We start from the raw sequence: 25629 nt of genomic DNA, 5'->3' as shown, positions 1-25629 counted from the left end.
TACAGGGCTGTGAGGTATTAGAAACTGTGTAGTAGAAAGCAGACGAAAGCAAGGAGGCACCTATAGTCTGAGAATCTCAAAACAGCTACCAGGCGCTCACTGGAAAGTTTAAAGCTTCAATTTGAGAAAGAAGCTGAAACTGGAAGAGGTTTTGAACACTCCAATGGCAGGGAAGTGCAAAGTGTCTGGAGTATTCAAAACTAATGAGCCAAAATTTTTACTCCTAGACAAGCACTGCACAGAGAAAAAACTTCTGGGGAAAAAATGCTCATTAAGCAGACCAGGGACGATAAGGACAAAGGAAAGAGAGGGTCCAGGTAAAAGTGAGGAAGGAGAACAGAGTCAAAAGTTCTCAAAGAGTAAGCTGCTGTATGTTTACACACTACACAGAAACCACATTTTTGTTGTACAGAACTGTGAAGTTGGCAAAGCTATCTCAAATTCTGCTTCCTTTCCAAAGTTTAGGAAAATTATTTCGTATTAAAAATGACTAAAAACTTACCAAGGTTAAATCCCATACACAATTACTCTAAGGAAAAAGAGGATAAGACACTGAATAACATTTCTACAGTCAGTTGCAAAAATGCCAAAAAAGACATATCTGTAGAATAAATAAAAACCGTCACATTATTTCACCACAAACTGAAAGACATTAGAGAAATCATCTACAATATTAAAAGACAACAAACATGAGAATTGGGGAACCTCAGAAATGAGATGACAGAAGTCTGAAAAAATATGTAGAAATAAAATCAATTCAGAAATGAAGATTCAGCTAACAGTAACACAGGAATAAATAAACACGTTGGATGCCTTAAGAACAGAAGATAAAGGAAATTAAGGGGAAAATATGGAAGGAAAGCCATAAAAAGGATTGGAGAGAAAGAGCCAAATTTATACATAGGCAAAGAAGATACAACACATGTTTAATGAGAATTCCTAAAGATGAAAAAAAACAAAGGAAGGCACAGAATAACTACAAAAAATAGAATCAAGAATATTTGTTTGAAATTACCAATATATGTAACTGAAGCTACATGTTAAAGGTTATACTACATACTTGTGAAAATTGAGCCAGGGGGCTGGGGTTGTAGCTCAGTGGCCAAGTACTTGCCTAGCACGCATGAGGCACTGGGTTCAATCTTTAGCACCACATAAAAATAAACTAATAAAATAAAGACATTCTGTCCATCTACAACTATAAAAATAAATAAATAACAATAAATAATAAATAAATAACAATAAATAATAAATAACCCTCATGGTTATACAAAATTACATACAAGAGGAAGTGAGGGGAAAGGGAAAAAAGGAAAAAAAAACAAGGGGGAGAAATGAATTACAGTAGATGGGGTAGAGAGAGAAGAGGGGAGGGGAGGGAAGGGGAGGGGGGATAGTAGAGGATAGGAAAGGCAGCAGAATACAACAGACACTAGTATGGCAATATGTAAATCAGTGGATGTGTAACTGATATGATTCTGCAATCTGTATACGGGGTAAAAATGGGAGTTCATAACCTACTTGAATCAAAGTGTGAAATATGATATGTCAAGAACTATGTAATGTTTTGAACAACCAACAATAAAAATTAAAAAAAAAAAGAATGAAAAAAAAATAACTGAGCCAGAACTAGCAACACCAATACACCTAATACATATTAAAAATAAATTTACTAGATTTTAAAGGAAAAAATATATTGGTCATCTAGCCAAAAAAAAAAAAAAAGAAAGAAAGAAAAAAGAAATCTACTAATAAAGAGAAAAAAAAATCACATTTGTTTTAAACAAGATTCTCTGTGCAGAGAACTTATACATAGTCTAGGTATACACAGATATAATATACTGCCTAGTTCTTTCCTAGAAACAGTGAGTTTCTAGGAAACACAATTCTAGGAAATTTCAGTGTCCAGGAAATTCAATATCAGTGAATCTCCTTAGCACCAGATTGGAGTTTAGGAAAACACTTTTCTACTGAATGAAACCACTGAATGAAGCTTAAAGAAATGGCTAACTTCAAGTCAGCGCTAAAAAAAGTACAAGATAATCCTGGGAAAGACTGTGTTAATCAGCTTTCCATTGCCCTGACACATACCTGAAAAAAAAATCGACTTAATGAAAGGAAAGATTTACTTTGGCTCACCATTGCAGAGGTTTTAGTTCATGATTGCTTGACTCCTCTGCTCTGGTCCTATGGCAGCACAGCACATCATGGTAGAAGCTTGTGGTGGAGAAGGCTAAATATAGGGTAATCATTTAGTCCTTTTCCTCTTTCCTCTGTGAGCTATTTCATTGGATAATTACATGATACAGGAGGGAATTTTTTATAGAAATATTGTAGCTAATAATTGAAGAAGGAATGATTCAATTAGAATATCATTATTGCCATCTCTGATGAATGGATGGATGGATGTAATTAAGCATCAATGATTACTTCCAGCAAAGTTGAGTCAAACATATGTGTGTGCCTTCTGGTGAGAAGAACACAGTACCACTAGTCACATACTCTTCCCCTCACCAGAATCAAACCTCAATCTACTGCTTGTCCCAACAACATGTACTAGAGATAGAAAGGACAGAGGAATATGGGGATAAATCAGCAAAACCCAGGCACAGAGAATTCTACAGGTCAGATGATCCCATTTCTTCAACAAATACATTGCAAAGAGAATAAAAAAGAAGAGTGGGAGAGAATATGTAGACTCAAATAACATTTTTTTAAAAAGGCAAAACTATAGTGTTTAGGAGTGGATATGTGGATGATGAAACTATAAATGAAAGCAAGGAAGTGATTACCATAAGAACCAGAATGTGTTTACCGAAAGGCTGAAGGAAGGGGTCATGATTCAGATGGGTGCTTGGCCACCTCTATTTATTTCTTGACCAAGGTAATGGTTTAAAAGCTGTTTACTTTATAATATTTACTAAGCTACAAATGTGTTTTATGCAGTTTTCTGTCTGTATTATATTTTACAATTAGGATTTTAAAAATCACCCTTTCTAGATGCAAGGTTTAAGTTCAATATTTAAAGGGCTGCTTCCAGGTATGTGCATTTTTAAGCGAAACTGATTGGGGGGTTACCTAGAATGCCAGAAGGTGAAATAGGTAAGTCTGAACATTTATACTAAAAATGATTTTTTTTTGTGTCTTCTAATTTTCATTACTGGAAAAATTTCTACACTAATATCATCAAGAAAGAAAGAAAAGGGATAGTTGATTGGTACCAGAGAGTACCTGGTGAGAGAAGAAAATATGAGATTTATCTATCTACCTACCTACCTACCTACCTATTTTAAAATCTTATCCTATTCTAGTTTTTATTTTGGTATAGTTTATTTGTGTACATGATATATAAATATGCTAGTGCTATTCTAGTGCTATATAAAGTTTAATAATAAATAAATATCAGGCATAATACTTTATATATAAATATGACTTCATATATTTACTTTACCATATACTTTATAGAGAAGCATAAATTGAAAAATTTAGAGACTACCAGTTTGCTCACTTGAGTCATATGGCATGAAGTGAAGACCTGAAATCAGGAGGGTTGGCAGGTCTTTTTAGATGGGAGGGGATGTTGTTTTGGAAATGTGCGTTTTTCCATAGGCTTGCTCTTGTAGACGAATGAGAATGGAAATGAGCAATATTAGTAATTCTAAACATGAGATAACACATAAACAATAAACATATTAATAATAATCCCTTGTATTTTATTCTCAAAACCACTGCATGAGATCTAATGTACTAATTCTATAAAAGAGAAATGAGATCTGGACAGGTTAGATCAATTAAAGCATAGTTAGGTCCCAAATCTAAAATTTCCAATTCCATTTTGCATCCTCACTTTTACAGTAATAATGATGTTTTAGTGTTTTTATTCTCCTGTTATAGATCTGAAGATAATCAGTTTGTAAATTATTGGGGATTAACTATAATTTGTAAGTATTTTAAAAGATATCATAAATATACTTGTCCAAAGTAGATAAATCTTTGGTGGGATTAAGTTACTAGACTGGATTAGCCACTGGACTTCTCAGTGTTCAACATGCCCAAAGGTAAGATTGTCTTACTTTCTGATAACTAATCTGGCACTAATTTAAAATGCTTGCACACTGTAATGTGATTTAGGCAGAACAGTTTACACTCACTACAGAGAAAATGATGATCGTATTTTCAGTGTCTCCTGGATCACTTGCCCATGTCAGAAGAGTGATTATATATTGAGGAATGCATATGCAACAACTCGAGGGCTAATTGCTGTTCATTTAATATACTACTCTTCTTACATCATGATTTGCAAAGGTTTGTTAAAATTAGAGCACTTTGGGCTATTTGCATACCACTTGCAAGGGGGGAGATTTCAGAGCCAGTCATACATCAGATACCATTAATCAAGACCAAAAATTGTAAATGGAATGAACCAAAAGTCAATCATAAACCAGAACTGCACTCTGGCTCAGTAACAATACACAGCAAGACTGAACTCATCAGTCTTTGTGACTCTGCACTATTTTCAGGTTATCACTGATAGCCCAAGGGGATGGAGACAAGTTGGAAGGCTGCATCCAGCTTTCTCAGAGCTTACATGTAATCAAAAGAATAAGGCCAGAGGCATAAATTGAAAACAAATTCAAAAAGTCTAGGTGGCCTATCATAATCTCAATGGTATGAGAACTCGAAGCCACAGATTTATTGTAATATTTGTCATAAAGCAGCAAATACTTTAAAATTTGAAATACATCCTGTTTTTAAGGGCCAACTTCATCTGATTGGAGTAAAGCCTAACTAAGTTCAAGTGTGACACAGTTATGATTCATGGTCAAGAGTGGATTACACAGCCTCGTAGTCTCTTTGGTCATGACATTTTAAGCACTCCAAGTAAACACTTTCAAAGTGGTTGCATAACAAACTGGTAGTGCTATATTTTTCTTAATTTCTTGCTAATATGAGAAGGCCTACAGAAGAATTATAGAACAACTTGTTTGTGCGTGAACTAAAATAATTTTGGCATCATGCTATAAGAATGGTTCCTTCTAAAGTCTATAAATGGAAGAGAAGGGCTGTTGAAGGTGGAATTCACACTTTGGGGAGATGAAAGAGTTCCTCAGATGCTCTCAGGTTATTTTGATAAAAGGAAGCTACATTTCCTCATTATTGCTACTGCTATGAACTTGCAATGAGTAACTCTATTCTTGGTAAACTCTATTTAAAAATGGGAAGACTTCTGCAAGAACAACCTTACTCTGATAGTCCCCATTCTGGAACATGAAGAAAACAGTCCAATTGAGTTTCCAAACACACTAAGAAGAATAGGTAGTAAGAAACCTGAGAGTTATTTGTAAGTAAATTAGGATAATTCACTGCTCTCATTTTTTTGTTATGTAATCATTACTTCAGCTGGCCAGTTTGTGTATTTGACCATGCAGCCCACCAACTTGGAATCTAGGAGTTAAAAAGTCCTGTGGCTATTTGTAACATAACATTTTTATTTTGGGTCATGAAAATAGAAAAAAAATCAACATTATCACAAAATTCCAATATTTGGGGACTTTGTCGAAGATTACTACAAATTGTACCAATTCTCTGCACCCGTGGCTGACTGACTGGAAAATTTCTGGAATGTTATATAAAGCAACTATGACTAACCTCTTAGGCAAGAGATTTGTGGAGATGTTAGAACTTTACCATAAGCATATCTGACTTTAAGAAGGTTATCTGGAGGAGCTGCTGTCATACACCTCTATTTATAGCCCATCTCTGATCCCTTTATGCAGTTATAGACTGAGAGGACATTAGCCTGGTCCCTAATTGGATGAATACCTTCCTTCAGTGGAGTTTTAATATCATACTTTTGGTTTTCATTCAAAGCCACTATGAAAAAAAACATATAAAGTTTCTTACAATATTTTAATAATATATTGGGCTTTTTTTCCATTTAGCAGTTTTGATCTAGAAAATGAGAATGAAAAAAATTTCTTGGAATTCACTGCTTAGTAGTAGTTTTGTTTCCTTTAAGGAATCAATCCCTTTTGAAAATGCTAATTATGTAATTGGTTGGGGCACTGGGCTACCACAGTTCAGTGTTTTAACTTGTTCAAAGGTATGTTTAGTGCTTTTCCTGGGACCCTATATACGAAAAACACTACACCTCTAAATAGTTATTGTTTAAAATTTACTGTTCCTTTTAGAGTTGTTCAAATCCCTGTTCAATGAAGTGATAGTAGAAGTACATATTAAGAACACAACAACAACAACAACAACAAGAAACCTAGACTGGGAACAAAGTAAAATGACTCCACAGAATTCCCATGGAATTACTTCCTCACTGCTCATCAACACACAGAAGTTTCCCTCTTGAGAATTGAGCGTGGGGTTCTTTTTTCCTTCTGATTGAATGTGATTCTGGGAAAGCTGGCTGGAAGCTCTACCCTGGGGAGATGTCAGTGTTCTAAGGAATTTGTTAACTCATCATTTTCACCAACCTCACAGCACGTTTGTTAGAGTTTTCTCTTAAAATTCTCTCTTTTTAGATGAACTAGAGAAAGAATAGGGTTAAAGTTAAAGGGTAAAAATAGGTTGAGTAGTTTCTTTGGCCTGTCCTTAATGCATGAGAAATTTGATCATTTGCTTTTCTATAAGTGAGATTAGTTAAGAAACTTAGTCACTCCTGATGGCAAAACTTCCAGTGATGAAAATCTTAAAATATTGGAATGGGTACTGTTACTTACATGGTTAAAAATTCAAAAAGTACAGAATTATATCTCATAAAAGTTTTTATTCAAATTTTTCCCTCAAACTGTCCAACTCCTTCCTAAGATTGCAACCAATCTTTATCAATTTCCGATAGTGTATCCTTTTAGATATATTATGCTTATACAAACAAAAAAAAATAGATGCATACATACAGGTGTATATAATTTCCCCTGATTTAATGAAAATGGTAACATATTATTATATAAGTGTTATACGTTTAAAAAATTGCACATTAAGTATCTTGGAGATCATTTCATAGTAGTATAAAGAACTTTCTGTTTTTTTTATCTTCATAAGGTTTCATTTGATAGCTGTATCATGATTTACCAGCTTTTAACTCATGAATAATTTATATTGTTTTTAATCTTCTGTTAATATAAACAATGTTGAAATAAACAAGGTCTTATGTACATGCCATTTCTTCTTATGTGTATTGTAAGATGAATTCATGTATGTGAACTTAGTGGCTCAATGAACGTGTGCATTTATAATTTTGTTAGGCATTGTGAATTACTCTATAGAGGTCATTATAATTTATATTCACATCTGCACTGTGAGTGCCTGTTCACATTTCTATAGAGTGTTATCAAACTTTCTAATCTTTAAGTGAAAAAATTATTTTTCAATATAGTTTTAATTTGCATTTTCCTTGAAGAGGAAAAATATATGCTAAATTTTTTCTTATGACAAAGAACCATAAAGTTATGTGGAGTTATTATCTGATCCTTAATGTTGTTCCTGAAGTTTTGTGGCAGGTCAGCATTAGAGTTCAGAGATCAAGAAAATGGCAACATGCCCAGAACCAAGATGGAAAGAAAAGCGAACAGGCCCAATTTCATGAATATTTGCCTTGATGGAGTCCCTGATGATATCCTTAGAAGATAATTTCTGTTTTTATGTGGATGCAATTAGCAGTGAAGTTTCAGATTTCCCAGTGCCCACAAAAGTAGCTCTAAGTACTTGGCAGAGGGTGTTTTTTGTTTATTTTTCTCTCAATCTATCCCATAGAAAAATGAAGAAAAACAGGTTCTATATTTATAGGTATAACAATAGAACTGTGGGGGGTTGGACCAAGTCATCTGGGTCATATGAGGGTTATAAAGATTAAATAACATGTTTAACACAAGGAATATTCTGCTTAGGGAGGAGGCACATTGGTAATTAGCATAATTGTCTCATGACTTGCAGAAACATCCCTGGCTTTTTTTCCTTTTTTTTTTTTGTGTGTGTGTGTATGGGCGAATCATCCAATGGTGCTTAATGTTGTTTCTCTTTAAAATTAATCACATGGCTTCTTTTAAAAGTCATAGATCATGTTAGTTATGTGTCTGTCTTTGTAACAGGGACCTCAAAAACAAGTGAGAGGTGTCATTATATAATGGAATAAAATAAGACTAGGAGTTGGGCCTCCTGGGTTTGCACTGGCTCCTCACTAGTTGTATGACCTTGTGCAAGTCATTTGACCTTTCTGAGCTTCAATTTCTTCACTCAGAATAATGAAGATAATAATCTGACCTATATACACCTGGGTCTCATGAAGAAATAATGGACCATTGTATATGTGAAAAGAGTGTACAACTATAAATAACAACACATCTGTTTGTTAGTTCATCTAATATTCTTGGTATAGGCAACTATGAAATACAGCATCTTCAGATTTTTTTTTCCCCTCAGAATAAGTTTACTTAAAGTGCTTTTAGCAAACTCCAGTAAGGTAATTAAACTGTTTTTAAAAATTGGATTCAGGTTGTCTGACATTTAATGGTTCATTAATGTTATATCTCTCATAGGCAGAATATTATCTTTGGAAAAGCTTTGTATTCGAAATATGCCTTATAGAAGAAAACACTTTATGGGCTGAAAATAGCTTTGGATGAAATTTGCTTAGTCAAGCAAAGAGCAAAGACTCAGTTTGTGTTTAGGGAAAAGTGGGTGGGCCCCGTTTCTCTCTCCGGTGTTCTACACTCCTTCCCACTTTTTATATTAAGATCTAACAGCTGGAGTGCTCATTTCTTTAATAGGTGTTTGCTAATAAACCTCTCAGAACTATGAAGACAAATACAGACGGTCAGTCGGAACCACAAAGAGACATTCGCTGTTGGTTCCTTGCAACCCTCCCACCTCCTATCTCCACCACCCCTTGATGCACTGACCCCACGTCTGTCATGAGGTCAGAGGGCTCATAAGAACACTGGTGGTCAGAGGGGAGGAGCGGGAGGCTGATCCTCTGTGTACCCCGGCCAGCCCTAGGTACCTAGCATTGGCAGAGCTTTGGTCGCCCGGAGGACTTGTGTGGTCTGGGGACTCGCGCTTTATCCAGGTGCGCAGGCAGCATCCCGCGGCCCAGCGTCGCACGTGGCAACAGGTGCAGCACCTTCGTGGGTAGACGCCTCCGGCGTGGGGGCGCGCTCGCTCTTAGCCCGGGAGCGCGCGGGGCCTCGGGATTGGGACACGGGAGCGCGAGAGGAGGGAGCGAGCAGAGCCCGCCAACCTGCCGAGAGGAGCCTCGTCGAGCCAAGAAAAGCAGGAGTCTCCCTGGCTCGCGCCTCAAGGTACCGCCTCGCGCGTCTCTCAAGTTTCTCGGGGCGCAGCCCTCTTGAACCTCGCCTGTCCTGGGTCTCCCGCTGAGAGACGGAGGAGGGGTCCGCTCCGAAAGAGCCGCGGCGGGTTGAGGAGCTGAGACCGCTGAGCTTTTCTATTTACAAGTTTTCCCAACTCCCCGCCCTTGCTCCACCCCCTGGCAGCCCGGGAGGCGGGGAGGCCGAGACTCCGGGACTCCGGGTTCCCGCTTGGCAGCCGTTGCTGCCGCCGCCGGGGTGCAGTTGGGCTGGGGGCCGAGCCGCGCGCCTCAGGTGCACACGCCGCCGCGCCGTCCTCCCGGGGTCGGCCTGGAGCGCCCCCGCCTAGAGTGCCAAGGGCGCCCGGGCTCCGAGCGCTCTCTCTGCCGCTGCTCTCCCGAGGGCTCGGCTTTGGCTCCGAGGCGCTGCGGGTAAGTGCAGAGCTGAGTAGATTCCCGCCGCCCAGCCTGGCCGCGGTGGCGATCTCTCCGAGGGGGACGCGGTCAATGCAACTGACTGGTGGTGACGGGACTAGTTTCCGAAGCCCCGGGCGCGTATTTGGGTGTGCCAAAGTTGGAGGAGAAGGTGGGGGGGTAGCTCCGCGGAGCAGAGGCAGTTCTCACGTGGGGTCAGTGCAGCTCCTGCGGAAGGGACGGATGCGGATCTTGTCGCTGTCACCTTGAAAGTGACCGGCTGGGGTGATGGGGGGGGGCGGTTCACTTAGACTGGGTGAAGCCCATACGCCAGCTTGTACCCCCAGCCAGAAGCCGCCCACCCGGCACTTGAACCGCCGGGGCCAGCGACCCCAGCCTTCCCGCTGGGAGGTTTGCTTGGGAATCTGGGCTGAAAATGTGGGAGACATGGGGGTTGCTGCAGTTCCTAAGTCTTTTCGCTATGCCTCATTACTTCCTGCGGCTCGTTTGTACTTTTCAAGCTCTCTAGAAAAATCCACTCCTAGTTAAGGCCACCTTATTGACTACTCAATAGTAATTAGTGGACTTAGGAGTTGAACTTATTTTAGATAAATCTTTTTTGCCCTAATCCTCCCCCTCCCCCTAATCTTAAGACATACTCTTTTCTGCTAGGTCATTTGTAGATTTTGACTTGGAATAATTAACCTTAGAAGGGGGAATGAAGAGGTTAATTATTCATTTAGCCTGCCTGCATAGTTGCACCTATTCCGTTAAATACTATTTTAAGCAGTCAGTGTTCTAAGCAAGGAAATCCAGTGTATTTTGTTTGTTTGAATAAAACCAAAATCTTAGGCCAAACAAGAGGGGTGAGAGCTTTCATGTTTTGCCAGGTGATTGGAATTCAATCATCACACTAAATCACAGCTCTGGGGATGGGAGTGGGTAGGAGTGGAGTTTTAAGGAGTGAATTCCTGGGAGAGGAAGAAATCTATGGGGGTGGTGGTGGGGGGGGGTTAAAAAAAAAAAAAAAGAAATACCAGACCTTGCTACCTGGAAGCTATGACCTTTTTAAGAAATCTAACTACACCCAGATAATAGTGTATGGGTAACTCCAAAGGGAACTGCATAATCGAAATTGTGGTTACATAGACCAACATTTTTAGGGATGATTACAGCAGGATATGATGGACTTTAAATTAAAACGGTACCCTACTTACATAGCTTTACAATGTGGAAAATTGCTTTTATAGAATTTTTCTTTAAGTACTATATATATTCCATAAAGAAAGTTATACCCAAAACCTTATTTGCTTATTAAAAAAATAAAAAACCCTCATAGGAGTCGAATTTAGTTTAAAATAACATGTAACATGCAGTTCTTTATGTAATTTGCACCAACTTTTCCCACCTATTCTTTCTGGCTTTTGGTGGTGGGGTGGGGCTGGAGATCAGTTTTGTGCCTGTTATCCTATCAAGGTATACCCCCAGCCTCCAACATCTGTTCTTGTAGAGAAAATAGTGTTTGGTAGAGGTCTGCATCATTTAATTAAATGTCAATAAATTAAAGTTGACTTTTAGAGTGTTTAATAGGATTATGAAATTCTAGATAAATTTCTTATAGTATTTCTTGGAAGCTAAGCTCCAATTATTAGACTTGAGCTTTTAATGTCATTTAATAGTCCTGTTAACTATCTTATGATTTCAAAAGTAATGCATGCTTGATATATAAAAATTAGAAGATTCAGAAAAGTGCAAGAGTTAAATAATTGTACTACTGACCTAAAGGTATAATTAACATTTTCTTTGTATATGTTAATATATAAAACAAATTGTTACTATAATATATACCAATATACATGCCATTTTTTTCTTGCTTAGCATATCATAAAAATTTCTCATGACATTGTCTTCAGAAACCTTATTTTAGTGTTTATGCAGTATTTTATTCTATAGTTGTATCGGTTTATTTAACCATTTTCTTTTGTTAAAAAAATTTTTAAAGACATTGATGGACCTTTATTTTGTTCATTTATTTATATGCGGTGCTGAGAATCGAACCCAGTGCCTCACACATGCTAGGCAAGTTCTCGACCACTGAGCCACAACCCCAAGCTCCTATTTAACCATTTTCTAACAGCTGAACTTCTGTTTATTTCCAGTTACTATTATTAAATATACTCTTAGAAAAATCATCCTTTTAAAAACTTTGGGACAGGATATATTAGGAAGGAGTCCTTGAAAAACAGTTCATAGTTCAAAGTCTCTTGATAAGCATTTGTTTTCAAAAAAAAAAAAAAAAAAAGTTTTAACCAAAGTAATGTTTATCAGCATTCTGTGAGAGTACTTGTTAACATGGATCATCCCTAAAAAAGGAAGAAATATTCTTGCCAGCTTTATAGGTGAAAGATGCTACCTCAATATTTAAATTTGCATTTTCTTTGGTTACAAATGGTGTTGAACAACAAAAAATATTTTTGGTTTATTTCTTTTTAAATTTTTGTTACTGGGGTTTGGACTCAGGGGCACTTCCACCATTGAGCTACATCCTCACTTCCCCACTCTTTTTTTTTTTTTGAGACAGGGTCTTGCTTAGTTGCCCTGGCTGGCCTCTAACTTGCAATCCTCCTGCCTCAGCCTCCTGAGTTGCTGGGATTAAAGGTGTGTGCCACTGTGTCCAGTGGTTTTCTTTCTTTTTAATTGGATATGGTGCCACATTTTTTCTTGGAACATTAATGTCTTTCTGTGAATTCATAAGAGCTCTTTATGGATTGTTAGAAAACTTTTGCCATCATATTGAAGATAATCTTTCCATTTCAGTCTTTGCCTTGTAAGCATTTATAGTGGTGTTGATCAACAAAGTTCTGTACTCAGCATTACTAAATCTATTGACATTCTCGAGACAGAATTCTTAACACTTCTAAATTATGTTTAAGAACTGTGTGTGAAAGTGGTAGAATACTTTTGTGAAAAGAATTCCTCCTCAAATTCTGAATTGGAAGCTGTTGTAATGGGTTGGAATCTATGTTCTAGAGTATATAATATTGCAGAACTTCTTGCATTTTTTGGCGAGAAATTGTCAAGACTGGCAAACAACGTTCTTTGAAATCAAAGCAGGAAGTTTCAAATCCCAGACATTGAAAACCTTTTAGATTTGTTGTGATTATACAAAGCAGGCCCACGATTCCTTTGTTTCCATTCGTCCATTTCTAGTGTAATTTTGTCAGACTCTTTTGCTATTAGTTATTGTAGTTTCTTACAGAATTGTTGATATGAGACTTTCCTTGATGTCTTGACAGTAAAGTTTTTCCCAAACTAATTTCCAACACTGTTCATAGATTAAACTATTTGTTTGAAGGGGACAAAAAACCTTCCTGATTTCTCAAACTTATCTTTCTATATATACTATGGAAGTTTAAATATTTCCTGAGGACTTTTCAAAGGCTTCATTGAACCGCATGAGTTCTCCATCACAGCCTGAATCCATGCATTCTCTCCCGCCCCCCAATCTTTAGAGCCCAGGGGTAAGCCACGGGGTACTATTTGGGCTGTGAGCATGAGGTTAGTACTCCTGGTGTTTGGTGGCAGACTTTCTCTGGAGGTGAGTAGGCCTAGGAGGAGGTGGCCCTATAGCTGGCAGGTATGTGGGCAGTGGTGACTGTGGCCTTCAGAGGAAGTAAGCAATGGGAGCTGAGGACGAGTGATCACATTCTACAGAAAAGAGGAACCAGGTCTCATGGTAAGAACTCAGCTAGCCTGAAATCTGGTTCTGAAAAACCTGCTTTGACCAGAGGTCTCCATGCTTGAGTTATGATAGCCTAATGTAATTGGAGTAGCGATTTCTTCTAAAAATTTTATTCCTAAACCAAGTTTAATTAAAGATTGCTCTGATGATAGTTAATTTTTTTTTTTAAAAAATGCTCTCAGTATTCTTTGAAGTCAGCAGTTACTACTACTCTTTCATGTGGGCAGTTTTCTATGATGATATTAATGAATAACTTTCTTGTTCACTTGGCCCAAGATTAAAAAAAAAAAAGTTTTTTATTTTGGGGATGACAGATTTGAGGGTCTATCTTTACTATGTGAATAAATACTGTAAGCTTCATTTTTGTACACCATAAACCAGTTTGTATTTGTGATTTTTCAGATGTATAGTGTTACACAATTGAGGAAGAAAGATTTGCTCAACCAATTGAGTGTAAATAAGGTAATACCTAGAGGTACTTCACTTTATAGCTTTCAAACACTTCAGAAGTACATATTTCCACATAAATCTTAGATTTACAAGACAACTTAATTTGTTCATTAAAGCTAGTAGGTTTTCCTTGCACTGTAGCTCAAATACCATATTGAGTACTGAAAATGTATTTATTCAAAGATAAAATGCTTTTAAGTTTTGCTGTCAGGCCCGTGTCTCAAGGATTTTCATGTGTACACATTAGTTACATGAATAAAACAAGAAAAACCATACCTCTTACCTTCATTGTAACTTAGGAACTTAGTTTTACAACTTCACAATGGAATATAGTTTTAAAGTCATTTGAAGTTTCTCTTGAGGAAACGTGCTTACTATTTGTGTAAAGTTGACTAGAATCTGTGTGTATGTGTGTGTACTGGAGATTGAACCTACGGGCTTTAGAACTGAGCTACATCCTCACTTCTTTGTTATTTTTATTTTATTTTTGAGGCAGGGTGTCCTCACATTGCTGAGGCTGGCCTTGTACTTGTGATCCTCCTGTGTCAGTTTCCTGAGTCACTGGGATTATAGGCATGTGTCTGGCTGAGTAGAATCTTTTTGAGCAATGAAAAAAAGATGAAGTGCAGGTCCTAAGTTCCTTAGACTAGCTGCAAAGGGGCAAAGAGGTTGCAAGGAATGACTTCCAGGCATTGTAACTGTGCCTGAAACTATACTGATTTCATGTGTCAATAAGGATTGTGCCAAGAGGAAGGATAGTTCTGCTCAGTTTCCCACAGTGTAGAGACCTCTGGTCAAAGCAGGCTTTTCAAACCAGATTTCAGTGCTTCCCACCAGCACAGCAGAACAGAGGGGTAGACTAGGAACACATGGGTCTTCTAGGTAAGATGCTTTGCAATGTTTTTTTATTCCCATTTTTAAAAATATTTTATTTTTGGTGCTGGGGGTTGAATCTAGGGGTGGTTTGCCACTGAGCTGTATCCCTAGTACTTCTGTTTGAGACAGGGTCTCCCAAGTTGCTGAGGCTGGCCTTGAACTTGTATTCCTCTTGATTCAGTCTCCTAAGTCACTGGAATTACAGGTATGCACCACTGAGCCTGGCTGGAATGGGCTTTTAAAACTTTAAAAATTACCTTATTATCATTCTTTTAATTATATATCTGTGTTGTGAACAAATTGAGTGCTAAGAAAATTGGATACAAAAGAAAATTTAAGTTTGAGGGCCTATCACAATTACCATGATGGTCTGCTATTAACTAAGATATTGCAGAAACTTAAATTGGCATTGTGAAAGGAGTCCTTCTGTGAAATATCCATACTTACTAGAAGAATAGGAAGAAGAGGTGTAAGAGTATATTCTTATGTAAATAAACATATAGCTTAAATCACATTTATGACTGTATTCTTTAGTCTTGACTATTGGGTTGTTAGCTTATCTCCTATTTTTTCCCCTACATTGGAGCCTTGGTAATAATTAACTCAGGTGTTATTTACAGGTGCTATATACCAATCCTGAAGGAAAAGTCAATATTTCTTCACCTTATTTCGATAAGCAGTTCGTATGAGGTATTTAGTAGTGTTCAGTTGCATATAAGAAATTAATTTTCTTTCATATTTATCTTTTTTTTAAATGATTATTAATGATTAGTGATAGCATGTTGAAACTGCAGGTCCTTTTCAATCAGAGCTCATTTGGCTAGCTTGATGAAATAAAAATAGAAGCCAGTGTAGATACAAGCATTCTAAGGGATGGTATTCAAACATAGATCTGCCCTCTTCCCCCACCTCTCTGTCAAGTAGTTGAGTTGTACTTACCGGAATACCAGTTAATCATCTAGAGTCATAAAAAGTTGTATTTTTTTTATTATACAGTAAACTTATATAGTGTAATCCTCTCATTCTTAGACACATTACGTAATTGAACCATATTTGCCTGTCACTAATCTGATCCAATAGGCTTTAACTGCAGTGAACCTGGCAGAAGTGCATCATGCTGGTAGAGAAAGATGGATTGGAGAAATGAGAAGTGGGTTAAAAAGGCTGAGTTATATCAGGACCTGTTTATTGAGAAAAATGCACTTGTTTTATTAGATCTTCCATGTCAGCCTCACATGCAGAACCAAGCCCTTTATGTATATAGTTAGGGCTGTGTTTTCATGTTAAATGGCAAGTAAAAGAATCTTTGCTGTTTGAATATTATATTTGATTTTCATCATCCACAAGTCCTGATTCAAGCACTTTCTATGGTCCAAATCTTGTACCAGGGCACAGATATGAAAAGCATTTGGCCCCAATTCTGAGGATGTTACTCTCTTTGTTGTTGGAATTATTTCCCAAGTTGTTATTGTGCCATAATTCCCACCAAATTTTGGTAAACAGGTTGTTTTGACATTCTTGATTATAATCATCATGACTCTTTTCCTTCTTACTAGAAGAGCTGAAAAGCAAAAACACTTAATACTGTACTCTGATTTTACTTAATTTCTCTGAATACTGTTTGGTAGTTAATTTTTCCAATATATGAATGGATATGTATATTTTCTCCGTGTAGGTGAAAATATATATATACACATTTAAAAAATATATACTAGGGATTGAATCCAAGGCCTCAAGCATACTAGGCAAGTGCTCTACCATTGAGCTAGTTCTCCAATATCTTCTTGTTACATTTTGTAAGGCTTTTGAAGATAGAGTTCGAACTTTACAGTACTGGGAACATTTGTACTTTTATAATTATTTGTGATGGATGTAGCCTGATAAATCATATAGAGTTCTGATGACATGGAAATTCAAAATTATTTTTTGCAGTTAATTAGTAGAAGGTCTTTTAATCCAGAAGTATGAATTTCCTTACTCATTTCCCCACTTTTCTCCTTGACCTCTCTTGCTCTCACCCCTCATCCCAAGTTACATACTGGACAAGCAAAGGGACAAAGGAGGTTTATCAAATGAAACTGAAATTCAAAAACTTATAACCTTACTAATATATAATCATAGGACAATTATTTCCTGTGTCTCTCTGGGAAGGATGACGTTGGAGCAGAGTAACAGAGCTGGAAGGTGCAGAGGATCCTGTTCCTTCTGAGTTACTTTTTTGTTAGGAAGAGCCTTTCTCAGGACATCTGCCATACCCATGTGCAAACTCTTACACAGAATTGATTCCACTTGTGATAATTTATTACTTTCTCCACTTACACAGAAAATCACAAGTTGATGATTTCTCTTGAATACCAACTTGGGCTGTTTTCTGTTTAAAGAACTATGTCTTTTACAACTTATAGAGGAGAATTCAGATGACTTTTCACGCTGAGATTGTTCTTTCTCCTATAGTATTTAATATTTGTGTTTCAGAGTAGTTTTGCATTTCTATAAAACCTTTTGGTAGTTTGCTAGATTTTTTTTTTCGATACAGTAATGGGGATTGAACAGGACCTGGTGCATTCTAGGCATGTGGTCTATCATTGAGCTACATTTCTGGCTCTCTTTTCTTTTTCTTTAATTTTGAAATAAGGACTTGCTAATTTGCCTAAGCTGGCCATGAACTTGTGATCCTCCTGCTTCAGTCTCCTGAGTGACTGAAATTACAGGCATGAGCCACCATACAAATCACACATCTGATTTCTAGAATTCTTCATTATTGAACTCAATTTAATGCTCTCAAGTAAGTACTAACAAATTTGTTGTTTAACATTTAAGAAATATTTCTGTCAACATCTCATTGATGTTGCTTTAGGAAGACACTAATGGGAACTATTGCAGAGGGATTTACTAACTCTTAATTTCAATGTGAAAATAAGGATCTAATCAATAAAAGTGGAATGGAGATAGGAAAAAAACCTGTTTCTTTTATTATGAAAAAATGTAAACCATTTTATATTGCAGATTGGACTATTATAAAAATGCAAGTTTTAATTTATCAAATGAAACTGAAATTCAAAATTTATAACCTTACTAATATATAATAATAGGACAATTATTTTCTACTTCAATAGTAAAAGGTATTTTGAGCTTGAATAATTTGCCCTCTTCCCCACCGTCCAGTACTGAGTATTGCATTTCTTCTTTTGCTTTTGAATTTGGAATGCTAAAATAGAGGTATTTCTACAATTAGCTAGGTTTTGCTCACCCTGACCTCAGGTATGAGACCTTGGAAAGATACTTTGTTATAAAATTGGAAAAAATGTTATGAGTATCAGAACACTTGGAACAGGAATGTAATGGAGAGTGCAAAAACTGAGCAATTAGACACAGTCAGGTTCATGTCTCAGGTCTTCTATGTCAGCTGGGTGACCTTCCATGAGTTACTTCATTACCTCTGCACCCCAGGTGCCTCATCAGTACCTCATGGCTAAGGTGCTATCTCTTGGGGTTATTCTGTCACAGTGCCAGGTATACAGAAGATCAATAGGTGCTAATAATCTCATTTGTTTTAAATCTCTTCTGATTCATAAGTTGTTTTCTTAATTTCCTTGACTTGGCTTTGGTGAAGGTGTTGCTTAAACTTGCTGGTGCTCTCTATTGGAATCAAATTATTAGGAAGGAGCCTGATAACTTTCCCTTTTCCTTTTAAAGATTTGGTTTATACAGTAGCATTTGACATTTATTCTTGTTACCTTTTGGTTTTGTTACCTTTTGGTTTTCTTTAGAGCTGTGAATTTAGTGACCTGCTCATATTTTTTTAGATTGGAGCTGTATCTTTTTAAATCCAAGCAGATACTTTCACCTTTGCTAAAGTCTGTATATTATGTTACCAGTTTTCTATCCACACATTTTAAAAGTACTTAGAGTTGAGTCATCACTTCTTGAAGTAATAATGCTCTTGTGGATTTTAAAGAACTGAGGGCCCCTATTCTAATAATTAAGCTTTAACTTAGTCCAAAATGTTCAAGAATATAAATTGTAAAATCTTACTATTTATATGTTTAAATACTAAAGAGATTCTGAACTTTTATTTTTTGAGGCAAAGTGAAATTATGTTTTTGGAAAGCACCTTGTTAATATAACACATTAAGAACATTTTCATTCAGTAAGCATGTCAGTGATTTGTGCAGAGCAGGTCATGATAGCTCTGTTTGACACAGAAGGAAATTGGGGACCAGAACTATTTGAATAAATGTTTTGTCTTAAGTTAAGGACTGGTACTAAAGACTTCTACTCATTCTCTACTCCCAACACAGTACTCTTACTTGACGAGCTTTAATGTCAGTAAAATGTAATAAATTAGTATTTCCAGGTTTTTGTTTTCTAAATATTGGTGTTGAAGTGGGATCCAAGTTATGCAATGGTTTGGAATATAAAAATTCAGATGACATAGCTTAGAATTATGGTTCATTATTGTTCCATTTTCTAACCACAGAACATTAATACAGAATGTTAAATGTTGGAAGTCATTTAGATTAGTAGCACAAATGGAAATTTGACAGTTACATATTATTACATTGTATTTCATTGCTATAAGAATTTAGCTTTCAGACTATTCTGAAAGAACCATCATTTGGATCTTCTGATTTCATCCCATTTCATAAATTAGCTGTCCAGTCATGTTGAATAGGGACTGATATTTGAAATAATTTCTTCTATAAGAATACGAGTCCTATTTCCTTATTAAGCTACACAGAGGCAGGTAATTATTGGGGTGTATGTATAGGGATAATTCCCTGGAAATTCAGCTAAAAGGTGAGGCCTGATGTCAGTTGGAACTGGGAAGAGATGAATGCCCCATGAAACCGGTTACACCTGAGACCCTGGGTCGCATTTCTAGCCCTGAAAGTCATCAGCTCTCTATTACCAGGTGTTGTCTAAGAAAGGTAGAGTGTTGGGACTTTAACAGTAGACCCTTTTCTGGAAGTTGGCAGTCCTTTTGCCTAACCAAAGTGAGTTATATGTGTACATTTGTTGATCTTCTGTTCAAAAACTTTTATTAGCCAATGGAAAGCCTAACGTAATCATTTTCAAGTGAAGGATACAGGAAGCTGATGTTTAATAAAGGTTGGGAGGTACTAGGTGAGGCGCCAACTTGCGTAACCCCACACAGTGACGATTTTCAGTTGGTCTTGGCATGATTCAAGTGGAAAATTATTTCCTTTAAGCCAAGTGGACTTTGAAGAGATGTGATACCTGTCCAAAGGTTTTGAACAAGGAGCTATTCATGGTCATATAGCCCTTTCTGGAAAATATTTTATTTTAGCTTTAAACTCTGCCCACCTACCTGGCCTACCTCATTTCCCTCAAATTGCTTGTGCTATTTCTTGGGTAATTTCTCTAGGGAACTATATGTAATTTTACAAACAAAAAGCATGCAAAGTCTTCAAGTCATTTCTTTGGCCCAACTGTATAGTCCTTGACATTGTTCTCAATGGGTACTGGGTATGCATGGTGGTTTAGTTTTTGTTATTTACTTTTACAAACAGTTCTTCTTCTTCTTCTTCTTTTTTTTTGTTTATTTAATTTTTGGTACTGGGGATTGAATTCAGGGGCTCTTTATTACCGAGTAACATCCTTAACTTTTAAATTTTTTTATTTGAACTTACGATCTTTGTGCCTCAGCCTCCTGAGTCATTGAGATTACAGGTGTACACCACCATGCCCAGCTTGAACAGTTCTTTCTATACTGGCTCAATACTGCTCTTGAACTTGGTTTTGTTGTTTTGACTCTCATTTCTGATTTTCATGGGGAAAGAGATCTACTTTTCAGTGGACTTCTGAAAATTATCTATTTATGATGTAATAGCCAAAATTTTGACCTTAATTAGACCTTAATTTTGTTTACTTCTCTATTAGTAGTATTGAGACTAGCTCTTTATATTTATTTGCTCAATAAATAGTTTTAGGGATTTTGACTAAGGCTGAGAAATACATTTTTGAGTCATCAGAAGTCTGTTGGCTTGAGACTGTAGGCAACTGGCACATGGTCCTGACCTGCTTTTTAAGGAGATGCAGTCTATGGCTATAGTGCCCTTAAAGAGTTGTGTCCAGAGACCTACATTTAATAGAAAGGTCTGGGTGAATATATTTAGGAGGTAACAGTAAAGCTAAAATTCTGAATAAGTAGAACAGATAAATTAGCAGTTAATTGGTATAATGAACATTCCGAAGTTTCAAATGGGTAGGAATGATTAGTTGGAAAGCAGATTTCAGAACAAGAACCAGAAAAAAAAATGTAAATTTTGACATGAAGTATTGGATCTGTCAGAATGCACATTGCTGTTTTTTTTTTTTTTTTTTTTTTTTTTTGTTTTGTTTGTTGTTGTTGTTGTTCCAGGGATTGAACCCAGAGGCACTTAACCACTGTGCCACATCACCAGCCCTTTTTATGTTTTATATTTTGAGACAGGGTTTTGCTAAGTTGCTTAGTGCTTCACTGAGTTGCTGAGGCTGGCTTTGAACTTGAGATCCTCCTGAGGTCCTGGGATTATAGGCATGCACCACTGTGCTTGGCTGCACATTGCTGTTTACTGGCCATGTGATGTTTGAAAAAAAAAATTGAGATAAAATTAAGTACCATGAAATGAAATGCACCTAGTGTAAGTGTATAATTATGAGTTTAGATAAATATTCCTGTATGTAACCATACATCAGTTAAGATTTAGAACATGTCTATCATCCCAGAAAGTTCTCTCAGGCGAATGAACAAGATGTTGAGCTTTGGTCATCAGCACGGTGAGGACGATAATAAAGGTTGTCAGACAAGGTTGTCAACATTACAACCACAGCAACTAACAACTGGGTATGTATGTTAGAAAGTTTACAAAAATTTCATTTAACTCTAAAACAGTCCTGTAAGAGGGGTTGTTGTTGTTATGTTGGTTTTTGTAGATGAGGAAAATGAGGTCAAGATTAATTTTTGGCTTGCCAATGTAATTCAGTTACTGAGTCAGTTTGAGAGCTCCTTGAGAAACGTGTACCCTCCATGTCCAGGTGGCTTTGGGGTCTGTTGCTGTGTATTTTTTTAAAAATATTTTTTAGTTGTTGATTTACCTTTATTTAATTAATTAATTTATTTATATGTGGTGCTGAGGATTGAACCCAGTGACTCACACATGCTAGGCAAATGCTCTACCACTGAGCCACAACCCTAGCCCCTGTTGCTGTGCATTTAAGAGCTACACATGTTAGGTGATTTTGTGATTGTGGAGAGGAGGATGAAAAAGATTCCCCATTTGAGCTTGGCACAGTGGTACCTGCCTGCAGTCTTACCTACTGAGGAGGAAGGAGGATTGCTTGAGCCAAGGAATTTAGGGCCAATCTGGGTAACATAGTGAGACTCCTTTTAAAAAAATAATAAAAAGATAAAGAACTGGGCTTAATATCCATTGCTGCTATTCATTAACTGTTTTCTTGGGCAAGGTGCTATTCTCCTGGAAACATCAGGTGAACATCTCTGAAAGGGAGGAGGAATGGGGAAGGTGACTGTCTTGTGACCTGTCTGTCCAAAGGACTGTCAGTGGACTCTGAAGAGCTGAGCCCTGATGTTATCTTTGTCCATGGAAGAGGTGGCTGCTTACTCCCCACCCTGACCTCACACAGTGCTGATGGTGCACAAGTAAGCAGGCATGACAGTGTGTCAGAGAGAGGAGGTCCCCACTTGCCGTGCTGAGCACTGTGCTGACCAGCTCTTTCTCTGGCCAGTCCTCCTGATATTCAGAAGCTGCAGATCGTTTCTCAGCTGTTAGGTCATCCTCGCTCCACAAAACCTGTCAACTGTGTTGGGAAAGAGCCTTTTTAAAAAAGTTCTATTTTTATTTTCTTCCCAAAGAATATATCCTTGATACAGAACAGTATGTGTTGGTTTGAGGTGGGTGACTTTTTAAGTCATCCAAAGAACTATGGAGAAGTCCTCTGGGCTGAACGTAACATGAGCTGCTCCTGAAATGTGTTTAGATGCTGGGTATTAAACATACTACCCTCACTTTTCTTAGTATTAAACCTAGATCCTTAACTCCTTAACAGTGCTCAGGGAGGGTCCATTTCTTCCAGCCCCAGTCACTATAGCAGCCACAGAAGCACTTACACAGTATGACTTTCACAGTACAACTTAGAAGTAGAATTTTATTTCTTTCTAACCCAACTTGCTCACAGGTCTCCGTTTCATCTCTCTTATAGAGAACACACAGCAACCACCAGGTAACTTTTGGTTAAAACCATCACTCCCAGGTATTTAAATTTGGTCAATTTAAACTTCCTATCTTGGGCTGTTCTCTCTTGAAGGTGTCTTCTCCTTCCCCAGTACAGCCCTTCTGAGTTGATACCTGGATTCTGAGGAACCTGATAACATGGCGGCACTGGATAAGAGTGGTCTGGTCCAGGTGCTGCCCTTTAGGCCTCTGGTCTCTGAGGCAGCTGATCATGGCTGATCCTTGATGCCTCTGTCCCTGTGCATCCTGTGGGGTTGGTGTGTGCTGGTGAATGTGGTCCCTGTTGTGGCTTCTGCTGGCAAGGTCAGCTACACTGCCCTTTCTTTAAGTGTCCCAGGCCTTTCCTAATCCATCGACTCTGTCAGTACCAGCCTCTGTATCTTTCTCTGTGGGTCTCCTGCTTTGATCTTCCTGGAGGTTTGCAAACTGTCCTCCATATCCCATTGCTGACATTTTGTTGCTTAGCTCAGAGCTTCCAAATGCAGATTGTAAATCGGACGTTTGGTGACAAAATGTTAACTAGGATGCAGTGAGATGGAGAAAATATAAGGTGATCATGTTTTCAAAAGTCAAAATTCATATAACCCAACTAAAGGAATGTTTTTATTCTGCAATTATGTACTCCAATTTTAAAAAATTAGAGCTTTATGTTTATACAGAGTTGTTGGGTTCACCCCTACAAACTTGTACGTGCATGGAAATCTGCTTCAGTTTATGATTCCCCCCTCTTTTCCATCCCCTTTTCCCTTCCCTGCTCCCTCCTCTCTCCCATTCTCCTTCTTCTACTGTACTTGACTTCCTTTCACTCATCTATTAATTTATATTTGATTGAGTCTTTATATTATCCTGTCTTTCCCTCCCCCTTTCCTTTATTTTATTTTAGCTTCCGCATATGAGAGAAAGCACTCAACTTTTTATTTTCTGTGTTTGACTTATTCACTTAGCATGATAGTCTTTACTTACCTCCATTTATCAGCAAATGCCATAATTTCATTCTTTTTTATGACTGAGTAGGACTCCGTGGTATATATACCACAATGTCTTAATCCAGTCATCTATTGATGGGAATCTGGGTTGATTCTATAATTTAGCTATTATGAATTGTGCTGCTGTAAGTATTGAGGTCTCAGTATGGCTTTAGTAATGCCAGTTTTAGGTCTTTTAAGAAAGTTTTTTGAAAAATTTTTATTTGTTGGTACCAGAGATCCAACCCAGAGGTGCTTAACCACTGAACACCCCAGCCCTTTTAAATATCTTATTTAGAGACAGGGTCTTGCTGAGTTGCTTAGGGCCTTGTTGAGTTGCTGAGGCTGACTTTGAACTCGCAATCCTCTTGCCTCAGCCTCCCAAGCCACTGGGATTACAGGTGTGTGCCACTGTGCCTAGCTCAATTTTATATCTTTTGGGAAAAATACCAAGGAGTTGGATAGCTGGGTCATATGGTGGTTCCATCCCTAGTTTTTTGAGGAATCTCCATACTGCTTTCCGGAGTGGTTTACATACTCCATTTTTGTGTTAAAATAGCCTTTATAATGTGTTGACAGTAGTTGTCTGATATACTCATGGTGGCAAAATTAAAAGCTGGTATCCCCTTGTTGTCTCTCCAGAGTTCCGAAGGGAAAGTTTTACTAGTCCATAAAATCTGAAAGGCTGAGAAATACTCACCTGCCTGCTCCTTATCTTCAGCTCAAGCTTCCCTGTCTTCAAGGAGCTGCACTTAACCGTTCCCTCCATATCCATGACCTAAGGTCCCCATAGGTCCCCTTAGATTTTGGTCACCTCTACTTGGGCAGTTTTTGTAAGTGTTTGCTTGTAGTTTCTTGTCTTAACTGTAGGCCCATTGAAGGCCCCTTGAAGGCAGGGTCTGCCTTGTTCACCACTTTGTGCCCAACACCTAGCAAAGCAGTGGAGGGTTAAGGAATATTTGTCAAGTGATTGAAAGCCCTTGGTGGAGAAAGATTCCTCTGAAACAGGGTTAAGCGGGGAAACTGGCAGTGCTTCTGGGGGAACCAACCCCCATTGTGAACCCCTGTAGTTTCTCTGGGACTGTTCAAAGTGCTATTGTAAAACTCCTTTATGTGCCTAACTGGAGACTCTGAATATAATAAAAATTACATAAGAAATATTTCATTCTCAGAAGTCTGTAATATGAAGAGAATAGTGATAAGGAAATTGAAAAAGGTTTAAGTTGCTAACTGAAGCATATTTATATAAATGTAGAGAATAGCATTATCCTCAACTGTAATCCACACTGGATTTAGTTAAACCACACTGCTATCTTGCCTCTAACACCTAAGTTAGGAAGTTAGTGTCCAAAAGGAGAGAAGTTATTTTATCTGATTAAAATACTTTACACAGGGTTGAAATCATTTGGAGAAAAGCATGAGTATAAGGACTGGAATTACTCATTTAAAAAAATTGGGGGGCTTAAAATTCTACAGATACTAATTGGATTAGTATGGTAGGACATTTCTCTCCCATCTTTAAGTGAAAATCCTTATCACCCGCAACTCTGTCTTTAAACTCTGAGCTGATGCCAGGCATAGTGGCTCATATCTGGAATCCCAGTGGCTCGG

General features: G+C 37.5%; 1 protein-coding gene and 1 long non-coding RNA gene across 5 annotated transcripts in view; one reads left to right on the top strand and one right to left on the bottom strand.

Annotated features, from left to right (window-relative positions):
• LOC124080105 (uncharacterized) overlaps positions 1–25629 on the bottom strand; it is a 101965-nt gene that overhangs the window by 15405 nt on the left and 60931 nt on the right. The gene's annotated exons all lie outside the window — the stretch shown is intronic.
• The window catches only part of Mtus1 (microtubule associated scaffold protein 1), a 141980-nt gene continuing 125539 nt past the window's right edge, over positions 9189–25629 (top strand). Inside the window, exon 1 of one of the 3 annotated variants that reach the window (XM_046425956.2) lies at positions 9189–9308. The gene's annotated coding sequence lies outside the window, so the exon portion shown is untranslated. Of the gene's footprint in view, positions 9309–9543; positions 9746–25629 lie in introns of those variants that run through there. The other 2 variants (XM_046425957.2, XM_046425955.2) reach the window with 2 other exon arrangements.

This window comes from Marmota monax, unplaced genomic scaffold (genome assembly GCF_021218885.2).
Source record: "Marmota monax isolate L192 unplaced genomic scaffold, Marmota_monax_Labrador192_F-V1.1 WCK01_AAM20220418_F8-fsc00197, whole genome shotgun sequence".
NCBI lineage: Eukaryota > Metazoa > Chordata > Mammalia > Rodentia > Sciuridae > Marmota > Marmota monax.
The sequence above is the reverse complement of the archived record's forward strand: the minus strand, read 5'-3'. Positions and strand labels throughout refer to the sequence as shown.